Here is a 16,720-nt window from a genome sequence, read left to right as displayed (position 1 = left end):
ATACAATATGTGGTCTTTTGTGACCAGCTTCTTTCACTTAACCTAATGTTTTCAAGGTTCATGATGTTATAGCATGTGTCAGCACTTCATTCCTTTTTATTGCAAAGTGATATTCTGTTGTATAGATATACCACATGTTGTTTAACTAGTCATCAGTCCATGCATATTTGTACAGTTTCTACTTTTTGGCTATTACGAATAATGCTGCTATAACCTATGTACAAGTTTCTGCGTGAATATATAGCTTCACTTCTTTAGGATATATAGGAGTGAAATTGTTGGGTCATGTACTAACTCTAATGCTTAACATTTTGAGGAACTTTGCCAAGAATATTCAACAAAAAAATTGGCTGTAATTGTATTGGTGACATTTTCCGTAGTATCGTGGAGTTTATAAGGCAAGGAAAGTTTTATGAAGATCATAAATACTTTCTCTGCGTGATTGAGAGATATTATAATTTTGCTCAAAAGGTAAATTTACTGTTCTAAAAATATTTATAGATATAAAGAGAAATCTAGAAAAAAATAAAATCTATGTTTTGGACCAATTTTATTCACAGTTATGGCCAGGTTGGATGATTATTACAAATATTTAGAGCTTAAGCTCCAAAGTGCTATAGATCTTATAAACCATCACTTCAAATGTCTATATCTTACATTTAAAGAGATAAAATCATTATCTTCCAAATATTACAGAATTGGAGATTAATCTTGGGTTTTTATATTGTTGAAACCTCATATTTTATCATTAAGATCATGTATTTCATGTAGTGTATTTGTTTTTCTTTTAGTAGGGGTGATCTGCTCAAAATTAATGTCTATCCTCTAATAAAACAGAGGGTTTGGGGTGCACATAGATTTTTTTAAAATAAAGCTAGACCTGTTTGGGGTGGATAAAATAATAGATATATTCAATTTTTATGATGATAATGTGTAATGATCTTGATTTTATATGGAAATTTTAATTAATGCCCATGTAACAAATTATCTTCAATATAACAGAGTTTCTATATGCTATTTATCATGATAAATTTTTTAATTTATTTATTCTTTTAGTAATTTATGCTATAAAGTTATCACTGTATTCATGGTTTACATAGAAACCACAACTCAGAATGGTAATTGACTTATTTAAAATCAAATGGTAAACAGCTGTAATTTTAATGCTGATTTCCTAATTCCATACCTAGATTTTTGTAGCACAGCTGCAAAGTTTGGAGGATATAAGAAAATGTACTTTGTAGATTAGTTGCCCATAATAGTGACTTCCAGTAAACTGTGATGGCTTCGTAAAGCTATTATTTAAAGTTTATTATACTTCTGTGGATTACCTAGCAAGAGCTTTGGTGAGTCCTGTAAGACGTGATGACTCTAATAGATACCTGCTGGAATCATGGAATCCAATCCAGGGCTTCTCAAGGGGCTTGTAGAGATAAGTTTCCTGTAATTGCAAACCTTATATGAAGGGCTGTGAATTCTGCTAGATATGTAATTTGTGATAAAGAAAATGCTTCAAATTAGAACTATTCCCTTCATTTTTGTGTCACAGATATAGTCATTCAATGATACTTTCTATAAAAGTACTGACAATTAATATTGCAATTTTCAAGCAAAAGCCCTTAAGCAACAAGCATTCATCCAAATACTTTTCTTTTCAATAAACACTATCAACAAAAGACATTAGAAGTAATGATTTCTAAGGGCCACAACAGTGGTTTTATAAATTAAATATCTTCAGGACTGTCTCTGAGAACAGTAATCAATATTTTATTTTATTATTTTAAGCTATTTTCTATTCTTTTAAATCTCAACTTTCTCTGGTTTTCCTCCCTCCTTTCCTTCCTTCCTGCCTGCCTTCCTTCCTTCTTTCCTTCTTTCCTTCCTTCCTCTTTTCCTTTTTCCTACCTTCCTTTCTTTCTTCCTATTTTATACTTATTTTTTCTTTTGCATTTATATGTTAATTTTCTTGTGTGCTTGTAGCTTCTTGGGTTTTTTTTTTTTTTTTTTGGCTCGTATTTAAAAACAAGGCATTTGAAACTTGATGTGGACTTTGGTTTACATGAAGGAGGATTGATAATCAATAGGAATAACTAAAGAGAAGTAATCTCATTAGTGAGGGAAATTCTATATGATTGAAACTGAATATCCTTGATCCAGCATACTAATGCCCACAGTAGTTGAGCTAGTTCACCAAATAGTGTGTTGAGTTATTGCTGTGTATGCTGATCTTAGGAAGAAGAGAAGATAGGCACTGTGGTCAAGCCACCCCCTGGAAACATCTCATCCTTAATAACATTATTTTGGGAATTGCTGGACTCAAGGGATACAATTATAAAACTTGGACTTTGGTCTAAAATAAGCCCATACTGTTTTACCATTGTCAAGCCAAAACATTTTATTACTGGAGACAAGTTTATTCTCTAGTTTTTACTATTTCCACTAGTGGTGCTACTGCTCTCCTTTTATCTCATGTTTAAACACTTGAAGTTGTTCTCTGATCCTCATCTCTCCTCTTGTATTGAATTTAGTAATTTATCTTATGTCTTTTCCTCTTTTCCATTTGCCCTGGAGCCACCCTTTTCCTGGACTTCTATAATGTTATTTTAATAATTGAATCATGTTTGTCATGAGTGTAACCATGCCTGAAGAAAGATAGTCCAAACACTCTGGTGCCAGGCAGAATGAGATTCAAATCTTGGCTTTGCCCCTAAGTATCTACATTAAATAATGAAATTACTTATCCTCTTTAAGTTATTATTTCTTTCGTAAAGTTGAGATAATCATAGTTTCTACCATATAGGGTTTGGAGGAATTTTAAATAAGAAAAGGAATGTAAAATGTTTCACACAGTACCTGCCACTTAGTAGGTCTTAAATAGTAAAAAATGTTAACTATTACTATTTTTTGATTGTATTACCTGTCAATTTTTACATTACTACATTTAACCCAACATTCTTAACACATAAAATAAAAGCCATAGTTATTTATGTCAAGTGTGTCTCTTTTGCATAGCAAGAAGCCACTTCTAGATTCTTAATGAGAAATCCATGGCTACTAGCATTTTACTGTCTCTATTTTTCAAATTTTTTAAAAGACAAATTATAATTGTATATAGTTATGGGGTACAATGTGATCTTTTGATATATGTATGCAATGTGCAATGATTAATTCAAGCTAAATTAACATATCCATCACCTCACATACTTATCATTTTTCATGAGAACATCTGAAATTTACTTTCTTAGTTTTGAAATAAGCAGTAGGTTGTTATTCACTATATAGCTACCAGGTTGTACAATCAGTCTCAAAAACTTGTAACTCCAGTCTAACTGGAACTTGGTATAACACCTTTCCATTCCTTTTTCCCCACACACAGTCTCTGATAATGACTATTTTACTTTGAGTTTGACTTTTTTATTTCAACATGTAAGTGAAATCATGTGGTATTTGCCTTTTTGTGCCTGGTTATTTTACTTCGCACAATATCCTCCAGGTTCATCTATGTTGTTGCAAATGATACGATTTTGCCCATTTTTTAAAGGCTGGATAATATTCCTGTGTGTGTGTGTGTGTGTGTGTGTGTGTGAATACACTACACTTTATTTATCCATTCAACTATTGATTCCATATCTTGACTATTGAGAATAATGCTGCAATGAACGTGGGAATGTAGCTACCTCTTTGACATGCTGATTTCAATTCCTTTGCATATATACCTAGATATAAGATTGCTGAGTCATATGGTGGTTCTATTTTTAGTTTCTCAAGAACTCACCTTAGTTTTCCTTAATAACGTTACTAACTCACACTTCCACCAACACTGTACAAGAGTTTCCCTTTTCTGCACATCCTCACCAACACTCACCTTTCATCTTTTTAATAATAGCTATACTGAAAGGAGTAAAGTGATATCTCATTGTGGTTTTAATTTATATTTTCCTAGTGACTAGTGATATTCTATATAAAAAAATCTCTAAAGACTCTATCAAAGACTGTTAGTACTGATACATAAATTCAGGAAAGTTGCAGGGTGCAAAAATGAATATATGAAAATTAGTAGTATTTCTATACACTATACAATAAACTATCCAAAAAAGAAATCAAGAAAAAAAATCCCATTAACAATAGCTATGGAAAAAAAAAAGTACTTATGACTCAAGTTAGCCAAGGAGGTAAAAGGTCTATAAACCTTTGATAAAACAAATTGAAAATAAATGAAAGGAAATTCTGTGTTCATAGCTGGGAGTAATTAATATTGTTAAAATCTCCATACCACCCCCCCCCGAAATCTATAGATTCAATTCAGTCCCTATCAAAATTCCAAGTCCTTTTCACAGAAATAGAAAAAAAAATTCTAAAATTCATATGGAACTGCAAATTATCCTGAATAGCCAAGAAAATTATGAGAACAAAGTTGGAAGCATCAAACTACCTGATTTTAAAATATGTTACAAAGTTATAGTAATTAAAACAGTGTGGTATTGGCATAAAAACAGACACCACAATAAAACAGGATAGAAAAACCCAAAATAAACCTACAGATTTACAATCAATTGATTTTTGTCAAAGATGGCAAGAACACTCAATGGAAAAGTTCTGTCTCTTCAATTCAATAAGTGGTGCTGGGAAAACTGGATATTCTCATGCAGAAGAATAAATTTGGACCTTTATCTTACACCACATACAGAAATAAACTCAAAATAGATAAAAGACCCAGACATAATAATGGAAACTGTAATACCACTAGAATAAAACATAAGGGAAAATTGCTACACCGTTTGTCTGGGCAATGATATTTTAGATTTGATCCCAAAAGCTTAGCCAATAAAAGAAAAAATAAACAAATGTGATTGCTTCACTCTGAAAAGCTTCTGTATGGCAAAGGAAACAATGTTAATAGAGTGAAGAGACAACCTACAGATTGAGAGAAAAAAATTTGCAAACCATACATCATATAAGAGATTCATATCCAAAATACATAAGGAATTCAACTCAATAGCAAGAAAACAAGTAACTCAATTTTAAAAATGGGCAAAGGAACTGAATAAACTTTTCTCAAAAGAAGACATACAAATAGCCAACAAGTATATGAAAAAAAATTTTTCTGTTTTTAACCACTTGTAATTCACACCCCTAAAAAGCACAGATTCCTATAATGCCTTTTTGCATATCAACCTCATAATGAGAAATCGTATTTCTTCCAATTGACTGAATAATAAACTCCAAATGCCTTAAATTATGTCGAAAGTCCTTTCCTCTCTGGCATCTACCTACTCTTGATTCTCCATTGATGCCCTATTATTTCTGTATATGAATAAACTGTGTCAGCAAAATTCATATTCTTATTGTCTGAGAGTTCACTGTTATATATCCTGTCCCTATCCTTTTTCTGATGAAATGATATAAATGTCTCCTTGAATTCTCAATTCCAGCTTCAATCTCTATTTAAAGTATAAAAATCAGTGGCCCTTAGTTTCTAATTCACTGTTTTCTCCCACATTTATGACATACTATTTTGTATTTTTATTAATCTTTATTACAACATGACAAATCTTTAAACTTAGTTAGGTACTATATGTAGTTCACCATTATCAGTAAGTAGACAGTAAATAAGGTGGGTAGGACCAATTGCAATGGACTCTTAAACAAATTCATACACTAGACCCAGCCAATCCACTTGGAGTAGAATGAGAAATAATCCAAAATGCAAAAACAATGTTCATGATACATACAGATGTCCATGAGGAGATTGTCATTGTATTCAGTTGCAAAAATTTTGAAATAACCTAAATGTCCAACTTTGATAAGGTGGTTAAAAACATCACAATGCATTTGCTTGCTGAAGAAATATATGCTATTAAAAATTAGGTAGTAATCAGTCTGAAAAACATGGGGAAATGCTTCTTCTTATATTTCTTACTATTTACTGAGAACGTACTCTATTCCAGAGTTGGGCTAAGAGGCTACACATATCCATCAACTTCATTCTTTCTATATTACCTGATGACATTGGAATTTCTACTATTTTGCTACTCATCTATTTGCAGCACTGTAGCCACTACGTTTGCAAGCTCTCTAAGAAGGATTATTGACAATGTTGATAATAATCACAGGATCTGTCTATTAAAAAAATACAGAAAAGTAGAGTCACCAATGACGCTACTACAATTTTGCTTTTTGACTTCTTTCCTGGAGACTTGTCTTCATGAGTTTCGGCTGTTATAGATGGAAGTAAGTTTGAGCTCTCTTACCATTGTCAAAGTAGGCAACCTGAAGTCAGTATCTTGTGCGTTCTGTTTTTCCATCCAGGTAGTCACCCATTTGTAGAAGAGGTGAGTTTTACAATGATCTTATACAGCCTGGGCAGTAAACGATAAGAATTGATGCCTACAGTCAATAAGAATCAATACCAACATAAGTAAGTAATAATGCCATAGCTGTGCATAGTGGGTTAATATCCACCTTTGTGATTGAGGATTAGAAAGTTATTTGTGCTGTCCTATGCGCTTTCAGTCACATTTCACCAGCAAACCCTGAACTATTAGACTCTTAGGAATCAACTCGTGCTTCCACGGATGGCTGAGCAAAGTTTTAATGAGACAATCCAATACACTGAAAGCAGTTTCCTCATGAAATCCCAATAACCAAGATAAGTAGAGTTTCCAACAAGTTATATTGAGAAATCTGTACAGTTCTTAATTAAGTGGCAAAGATAATTACAGACTTCTAATTAACTACTTAGTTACTATGAATTAGTGAATCTCATTACTTGGATAGCTTTTACTCAATTTTGTTGTTGAAAAAATACATTCTCTGCAACTTCCTTCTTATTATTCTCTCACTCTAATTAACCATTTCTTTGTACCACTGACCTTTTCTAAGAGACATTTAATTACTATTAATCCTTAGCTCTTGTTTTTAATCATCCAAAAAATGTAATAGCTTTAGCAACAACAAGCACTTTAGCTTAGGACTGGATCTATGAAAATGATAAGACTTTGAGTCACATGACCTAAAGACTAATGTAGCCCATTTCTTAAAGAGATGAGAAACCCTCCCAAACTCTATTACCAGGAAAGGGAAAGCATTAGCTAATATTTTATGGTACATATTTGACCTCGTTATGTGCTAATGTATTTCTCCTAATCATCACTTCCTCATTATTGAAGAGAGAAGCTCATCCTAATGGACAATTGAGTTTCACCTCCAATCTAGGCCAATGAAGGAGAAAACATTATAAATCCACTTCAAAACAATCTTTTTCATTTACTGAACATATTCTCAGAGGCTTGACACAAAGACTCATTTATTCTTTTCTGTTGATTGTAGAAATAATCATAGAGTAGAAAGAATTTTAATTCAATGAGTTGATGGAGAAAACTAAGAAGTTTGGTCAGAATTGACAGATAACATGTAATACAAATGATCACACCATTGCCCTTCCATGATCTCATGGATGGGATAAAAGAGTCTATTGACCCCCAATCTCTTCCACTCATTCCTTTTAACAATTATGGCCCTCATTTGCTCATCTACCCATTTATTATTTTGTTTAATAAACCTGTTATTTCCTGGATGATCTAATCCAGAAAAAAGGACAAATGATAGTTCCTGACCCATTATGAATACTCTTTTTTTTAATGAATGCTCTTAATGAGAATCTATCCCATGAACAATTCAAATGTGACCCATCTCAGAGTCACAATATTACACATTCTAGCATGAAGGATATGGAGGTGCCAATGTCTTGAGAGGCGACAAAGATAGACTATGTCTGAGAACGATCCGTTGAATAAAAAATAGCAAGGCTAGCGAAATTTGATTAAGATTTATTTGTTTATTTATTTATATATATTTAACTTCTGTATTCTTAAGTAACAATGGAACTCAAAGGGGTTAGAGCTGTGAGGGAAACACCAATACAATTCTTTACTCCCTATGTGAACTTGGGGATGTCATTTGACTTCTTCAGGCCTCAGATTCATCCATCACTAATTCTACTCACTTAATAGTGTGGTTGACTACTTTACATAAATAATGCACATACGTTTCTTAGTAGAGTGCTTGCCATATATTGGGTACTAAATAAATGTTACCAACTAGTCCAATTTATCTATCAAATACTGAAAAGAACTAGCCATTACTTTCTAAAAACTAAATTCAGGACACCTGCAATTTAAAAAATGTTCCAATGAGGCACAGAGGAACAAAATATGATGGGTTCTTGAGTGTATCCTTTCCAGCCTTCCTCTGGCAGGGCTGACTCAAGTTATGCTGAAATGTGGCCTTAGCCACTGCTTAAGTGGACCGGGTTGACAGTCTTGTCACACTGAATTAGCATGCTGGACTTGGCATGAACATTGAGCTGAGGGTTGAACAATTCTCAAATATAAAACTCCATGGCTTTGTCTGAGGAGATACTGGCTGTATTCACAACAGTGCCTCAAAGTACAGTTGCACATGCAGTCTGCAAAGGCCTCATTACCCAAGCTATGACCACTTCCATACCAAATCATTTTCAGCCTCAGCCATGTAAACTCAGGATGGAGGTTGGGTTTGTCGATCTGCTTTTAATGTCCTCATGCCAAAGTCCTTGGTATGTAATGAACATTAAGCTCATGCAAAACTGAGAGCTGTGATCTTGTTGCTGATACTAGGTTTTCCAGTTCTCATCTAGTCCTCCAAATCCTGAGGTTTTCAGCGATCAGGAGTAGAGCTGAGGCCACAATAAAAACCTAGTGACCCTTCTCAATGCTGCCATCTAAGTGAGAGAGTTGGCAGAGACCCAAGAAGAACTGGTGATGGCCAAATGTTCTCTGTTTGTTCTTGGAAGGTCTGGTAGACCTGGGAGACAGGGCTCTGTTTTCTGATTCTACTGAGGCAATTAAAAAGACCATCAGGGCCAAAGTAAAACTTTGTTTTTGGTGTCTTTTTAATACCTGTAATGTGGAAAATAGCATTTTACTGTTTAGTTTCTATATTCAAGGAATTAATGCATTATAACCATGAACACTACATAAAATCCTAAAATGAAATATTCATTCAAACATATCAGATGTATTAGTCCATTTTCACCCTGCTGATGAAGACATACCCAAGACTGAGCAATTTACAAAAGAAAGAGGTTTAATTGGACTTAGAGTTCCACGTGGTTGGGAAAGCCTCACAACCATGGCGGAAGGCAAGGAGGAGCAAGTCACATCTTGTGTGGATGGCGGCAGACAGAAAATGAGAGAGCTTGAGCAGGGGAATGCCTCTCGTAAAAACCATCAGATCTCGTCAGACTTATTCACTATCATGAGAACAGCATGGGAAAGACTTGCCCCCATGATTCAATTACCTCCCAGCAGGTCCCTCCCACAACACGTGGGAACTCAAGATGAGATTTGGGTGGGGACATAGCCAAACCATATCATTAGATGTCACAAATTCAAAAAATTTTACAATAGTTGTAAAAATTACCTTCTTTAAAGAACATATTCATAAATAAAGTTACTGAAACAAGACTTTAGGGAACACATAGATTTAGCCTACCTAAAAGCATAGATTAAAAAAAATAATTTAAGCAAATTGTTTTGGGGTAGCTCATAACCAATGAACTTTTAAACTCATTATTTCAGGACTTCCACCTGACAATAACCTTTAGTATAATAAGATGGTTTCAAAGACGTTTTTATTTTATTGCCAAATGTTTACTTCTTTTTAGGGCAAAATAGGTCTTGATATGACTTGATGGCGTGTGTGTGTGTGTGTGTGTTTGTGAGTGTGTGTGTGGTAGCAGTACATATATATGTTTCCAACCACCATTAGGAAACAGGTCAAAATGACCATATTTCCACGTATATTCTTATACAGTACGGAAATACTCACCTAAGTAGGTACATGGGTATGCATATTCAAGAAAATGAAGAATAGAAAGAATTAAGGAAAGATTATCTTCCTCCTTTTGTAATTTTTATTATTTTTTTGTTTCAATCGCTTTTGGGGAACAGGTGATTTTTGATTACATGGATAAGTTCTTCAGTGGTGATTTAGTGGTGATCATGGGGTGCACCTGTCACCGAGCAGTATACACCCCCTCCCCTCCTTCCCCCCAAGACCCCATAGTCCATTATATCATTCTTATGCCTTTGCATCCTCATAGCTTAGCTCCACTTATAAGTGAGAATATACGATATTTAGTTTTCTATTCCTGCGTTACTTCACTTAGAATAATAGCCTCCAACTCCATCTAAGTTGCTGCAAATGTTGTTGTTTCATTCCTTTTTATGGCTATGTCTTTCTCTTCAACGTTCTCTACAAATGCACTTGCACCTAAAGGTATATGATTGGGCAAATTCTGTACCTATCATAGGCTGTAACTTGGTCTCTAATTTCACACATGAAATCTTTTTTCATTCACTTGGAGTTAATTCAGTGAGGATAGACACTGTCCTTTCCTTGTTCCCCAAGCACCAGAAAAGTGTTTAGTTAATCTCCCCCTAAATATTGAATAGAAAAACCTTCATTTTCAGAAACTCTTCTTTATGAGGTCCTAATATATGCCATGTGCTCTGCTAAGCATTCTTTGGAGACTCTTTTATTTAAGCCTTGCAACAATACTAGGAGGAAGGTGTTTCACCCATTTTAATAATGAAGAAACTGAGCTTAGTAATATACTCAAGTTCTTACATCTAGGAATAAATCTGGGATTTAAATTGAAATCTGTCTAAATCTATGTTCCTATCTACTGTTAAGTGTGGCTTCCAAAAAAGTGTGGGCAGAATCTAAGGGTGGATGTGTCCTCATGCTTACAAGCCTCTCTGCAGTCTGTGAAGATGGAGAGGCAGCGAGAAGGGAAAGAATGATCTCCGGGTGGAACCTGCCTCTCCCATCGCCACCGTGGCTCAGCAAGAAACACTTCGGTCCAGATTTACCTTCTCTTGAGTATTGAGTATGCAGAATAATGCCCCACCCACACCACCAAAGATGTCCAAGCCTCAGTCCCTGGGACCTGTGAATATATTATGTTCCATGGCAAAGGGGAATTAAGGTCACAGATGGAATTAAGGTTGTTAATCAGCTACCCTTAAAATAGGGAGATGGGACATTATCCTGGATTATTGTAAGTGGTCTCAATATAACCAGCAAGTGTTTTTCAGTGGAGAAGAGAAAGACAAAAGAGAGCAAACCAGAAAGATAGCAATGTGAGTAGGACCGGAGCCATGTTGCTGGTTTTGAAGATAGAAGAAGGGGCCCTAAGCCAAAGAACGCAGACAACCTCCAGAGGAAGAGGTGAGGGAACAGATGCTCCCCTAGAGCCTCCAGAAGACACCAGCATGCCGACACCTTGGTTTTCAGCCCGTGAAACCTATTTTAAATTTCTGACCTCCAGAACAGTATGATAATAAAAGTGCGTTGTTTTAAGCCACTAAATTTGTGGTAATTTGTTACAACAGCCACATTAGGTGATTAATACTAGCACTGGTTGGTGTCTTGCAGCCTCAGAATGTGTATTTCGTAATGGGGCGGTGAGACCTCCTTCCGCTCAACATGTACACAGAGGCAGTCAGCACACATCCCTGAATGGGTGATCTCACTCCAGCACGTGCGCTGAGCAATCAGTACCAGAGGCAGTTCTGCCATGGCTTAGTGCATATGTCATCTTTGGTGGGACAAAAATTGTGTATTCAGATCTAAAAACACGATCAAAAGCAAGTCTATCCTAACATTTCTGTCAATTTACCAGGGGTATCCAATTTTTTGGCTTCCCTGGGTCACATTGGAAGAATTGTCTTGGGCCACACATAAAATATACTAACAGTAGTGATAGCTAATGAGCTTAAAAAATTGCAAAAATACTTACAATGTTTTAAGAAACTTTATGAATTTGGCCACATTCAAAGCTGTCCTGAGCTGCATATGGCCTGTGGGCCACAGGTTGGACAAGCTTTATTTAGATTATGCTGAAGGAGCACGGTTCCATGAGGAGGGAGGAGGGGGAGCATGTGGTGTGTTTGCATACGATTTTAATTTCTGGATGTTTCAAGTCATATTCTGAGCACTGAAGGTAGGCCTAACTCACTTCTCTGCTACACAAAATATGACCAAGTGGGGTACACATATGAAGGTAAGGTGTACAGGAGAAGCGGTGCATGCATATATGGAAGCAAAGGAATGAAATTGATGTAGATTTTTATAGAATCACAAGACTTAAAAGCAATATTTAAATATCAATTAATTACCAATACCCCCCCCAAAAGAATGAAGACACCAGAAAAGATATTATTTGTAATTAACTATATAGCCACTAGATGGCGGTATAGTGTAAGCAAAAGGAAAATCTAGTTCCTCAGCCCAAGCTTCTCTGGCTGCTGTTAAAGGATGTTTTATCGCTGTTTCAGGAGAAAAGGAGCAAACTCAGTCATGTTAAGGCACTCAACTTAGAGGGCCAGGGCTGTTCTAGATTGACTCCCGGGCTAGAAAGAGCATGGACTCCGTGCGTCTCAGCTCCTGTAATTCCTAGCTATGAGATCCTGGCAAGTTGCTTAACATCACAAGGCCTTAGTGTTCGTACTTATATAATGGGTGTGAATGTTATCTTTCTTACAAGGGAAAGAAAAATGAAGTAAAACGGAGTAATATTATTAAAACACTTAAGATTTAATAAGCAGTCGATTATTAATAGCTCTGTGTCTCCTTTGGATAGGGAAAAAATAACAGAATTTAGATTTTAGGTCCTAAACTAATTTCCAGGTATGGTTGTGAGGAAATTGTGGGTCTTGAAAAGTAAAGAGAGAAGATTTATTCTTTACTCTGCTTCAACGTGCCTAAAGCTTCCCTGCAACGTGTCACAATAACCTTCTCTTCATGTTCTCAAATGCAGTTGCTCCCCTCCCCATCTCTCCTTGACTCGTGAAGTTCCTCTCCTGTGAGGAGCATTGCCAGCTTTCCAGAGGTCTGCAATGTTGGACTAACATTCATGGCCTTCGCACAGGCAGGAGGTCACAGTAGGGACTCCAGTGCTCACCACTTCCCTCTTCCTACATCTGCCTTTAGTTTATGAATGCATGAGAATTTCATAGTGAGTTAATGGAAACCCTCCCAAAATATGTCCACATAGAACCCATGAATGTGACCTTATTTAGAAAAAAAAAAAAAAAGGTGTTTGAAGATGTAATGAAGTTAAGAATCCTGAGATGAGCTCATCCTGTATTATCCAGGTGAGTTCTAAATCCAATGGCCAGTGTCCTTAGAAAGGCATAGGGAGATTTGTGACAGAGAAGATTCGGCCATATGAAGACAGGGGCAGAGATTGCAGTGATGTGACCACAAACCCAGGAACACTCGAGCCCCCAGAAGCCTGAAGAGGCAGGGAAGGACTCCCCTCTAGATCCTCTGGGAGGTGCGTGTTTCTGCCAACACCCTAATTTCAGAAGCCTGTACGCCACAACTCTGAGTAAATATTATAAATTCTTATCTTGCTAAGGTACCAAATTTGTGGCCTTTTGAAATGGTAACTCTAGGAAACTCGTACAGGTTTATATCAAGAAAATTCCTGTCCCCATGTGTTTTTCCAGTGTGCTAGAAATTCCATGATTAGCAAATTTATTCCTTTGGTTTAAATTGCAGATTCTTTTAAAATAAAATACATGAGATCCTGGGAAAGGTGTCCTATTTTAGAGAATGAGTGTTCACACCACAGCCTCTATGAATGGATGGCTCATATCTACAGAAAAGCACTGGATACTTGGAAGGAAACAATTCTAAAGGGTTGTAGGATCGTAGGCCACTGGCTCTAGCAGACCCGCTTGCCTTGCTGCAAGGCAACTTGTCTGGCGTTTGACCCAGAGTTTCCTCATTACTTCACTTGTCTTCAATGAAAGAAGCCAAAGTTTGGAGAAACCCCAAGCAGTATTGCCTTTAGACCCATCTAAGACCCCACTCTGGACTAATTTCTGGAGGCCCCTTGCCATAGACGATGTGCCCGCGGGGCCAGTGGAACATGTCCCCAGAATTAGCATCTTCCCCTCTCAGCCCGTGATGCAGGTGGTGCCCAGATCCCAGAATTCTTCACCCACATGGCCTCCCAGCCCTTCCCCAAGGCCCCTGCAGGTGTTTTCTCCAGATCTGCCCTCTCTGGTGTGGCTAGCACTATACTGTGCACACTCCTAGGCTAGGGGGTGGTGAATGTGTGAGGCCCTTCGCAGGACAGAATGGAGCTAGAGGTACAGACAGGTGGATTGCTGGGCTCCAGGACCCTTCTCTTCTGGCACCACCAGGTTCTGGCTGAGGAATTTGATCATTCTGAACTCAAATGTGGCCTCTCTGGTCTTTTGTGTATATTTGTCAAGGTAGGAGGATTGAACGTATTTTATTAAATGATTAGTTAACTTGGCTTATAAATTAAAATATTTAGACAAATGGAATGTGGGCCTTACATTTGCATCCTTTCCTTGGGACCAGCCAAACATGAGGTGGCCCTGCCTCTGAGATAGGCAATGCTATAGGAGCACTCTGCAATGATGGAGTAGTGTGTGAATGGCAGTCCATAAAAGGCAGGACATAAAAGCAGAATCCCAGTGCTAGAGGTGCCCACAAGGAAACAACAACAACAACAACAACAAAAAACACCTAGAAAACAAATTGGTAGTAAAACCCAAGCATCATGCCAAGCACAGAAATGACGACATCATAGACAGCAGACACCAGGTTCCCCATCTCCTGGCTATTCGACTTTAGAAAAGAAGCTTAAAGTCTTGAACTGAAATTTCTTAAAATATAAAATCAGGATGATTAAATATATGTCAAAGAGTTATTATGAGAATTCAGAAAGCAGTAAATCAAAGTGATTACTTTAAAATGAGAACACATACTTCAGACACTAAATGCAGCGTAAATTGTAACTATCCTTGTTACAGCTTTTGACAATGTATCACGTGGAATTGCTGGGACTGGGTAGGGTGAGTCTTGGGATGAGAAACAACATTGAGATGGACACCTCCCTCAAAAGCATCAGATGTCTCAGTAAGAGAGGCAAGCTCTGATCTCCCAAATTGAGTTTTGTATGGACATATACCTACTTATGGGTGGAAATACAATAATGAAGCACAACTAGTTGGGAACAGCTGTTTTAAACATTCTAAGAAAAGATTGCTTGTCTGGTCTGCCCACTTAAGGGCTCCAGAGTTGTAAACGTGAGCCTTACATGTGATTTTTAGTTCGGGTTGGCTCAGACCAGACATCTCTCTAACATGGTATATGGAGAGTTATTATTATTAATTTTTCATAATAAAGTACTTCGAGAAAACATAGAAACCATTTCAAAATGAAAATTATATGCAGATTATTAAAACAGCAATGTGAGAATGACTACATAATAAACTAAAAGGTCTAAATGGCACACTCTGTGTTAAACTTCATTCTGTCTTTACTAATATCTTAGCTAATTGGGAATGATCTTGTTTTGCTTTAGCTCAGAATGTCTTATTTCTTCCTCTGAACAGAACTTGTTAATTTCCTTATGAGACAGATAACTCTCTGGGCCCTTCCCAGGTGGCTGGGAAGATTGCTTCCTGGTATCATGATCTTCATTGTAATTACAGAGAATTTTCCCTCTCTATAGCTATAGCCACTGAAAGTTTAGACGTTAATTAATAAAGTCCTTACCAGGTATTTCTAAGAAGGGGCTCTTTTTCACCTGTAGCCTGCGAGCACCCAGCCTGCTGGTTATGAGTTACGAATGGACCCGGAAAGGCACGTGGCTCTGCTTTCTTGTGTCAGTACCCTTGTCTTGCCTTGGCCTTATGTACTTGCTCTGTGTTCTGCCCAGTCAACTTTGTGTTCTTCTCAAAGCTGTGGCAGTGAGTAGACTTTTATGATCCATAGCTTTTTCCCCCTTGGTCATTCAAAGAACTTTCCAACTAGGTCATAGCTAAATATTGATTCTCCATTAAGCAGAAACATAAATACCATTTTATTTCCTGTGTAACACCATTAAACATCCTCCTTGGCTACAGAGGTCCAAGTTTTATGATTTTTACTATTTCTCACCCAGTGATCTCTTAGCTGGTGAAGCACCCAGGACACTGCCTGGTGAGAAAAAGAGGAGAGCATCTCTGGCAATATATTACAAGGCAAGAATACTACAACTTAATGGTGATTTAGAAATTCAAGTCTATTTTTTTCAGGCAACATCCAGTAACATCTTTCTTGGTATCAAGCTTGCTATCAAGCTTATCAATAGCTTGAATAAAAGTACTGATGAATGTAGAAAACTGAAAAAGGTAGGTAATATACTGAAAGTCAGAGTTGGGAGACAAAACATCTTTACATTGGAATGATGAGCAGAAGCCAACACTGTTAAATGTAGCATAGATGAAAGTAGATTCCTGCTCCAAAGGTGGAAACCTGCCGTCCATGTGCAGCATGGGAAGATGTGTGCTAACACTGGACTTATTTCAGGGGTCACTCTCCACAGCAGCTTCAGAGGCTGGCACGGCCTCAAGGCACTGCACACTCCGGTCTTTACCTTCCTGTCCAACCTCACATCTAGTGACATTTTCTGCCAACCTGCTCCTTTCACACAGGTAATGGGGAGGAACACTTTAGCTCAGTATGAGGAAGAATTTTCTAACAGAGTTGTCCGAAAATAGAATGAACTTTCTTCAGAAACAGAAGCAGCCAATCCCCACCAGCAATTGAGGAGTTCTAGCCAAGGCTTAATAACCTTTTGTAAGGT

The sequence above is a fragment of the Pongo abelii genome, chromosome 11 (assembly GCF_028885655.2).
Source record: "Pongo abelii isolate AG06213 chromosome 11, NHGRI_mPonAbe1-v2.0_pri, whole genome shotgun sequence".
Lineage (NCBI taxonomy): Eukaryota > Metazoa > Chordata > Mammalia > Primates > Hominidae > Pongo > Pongo abelii.
This window is presented reverse-complemented; position numbering follows the sequence as displayed.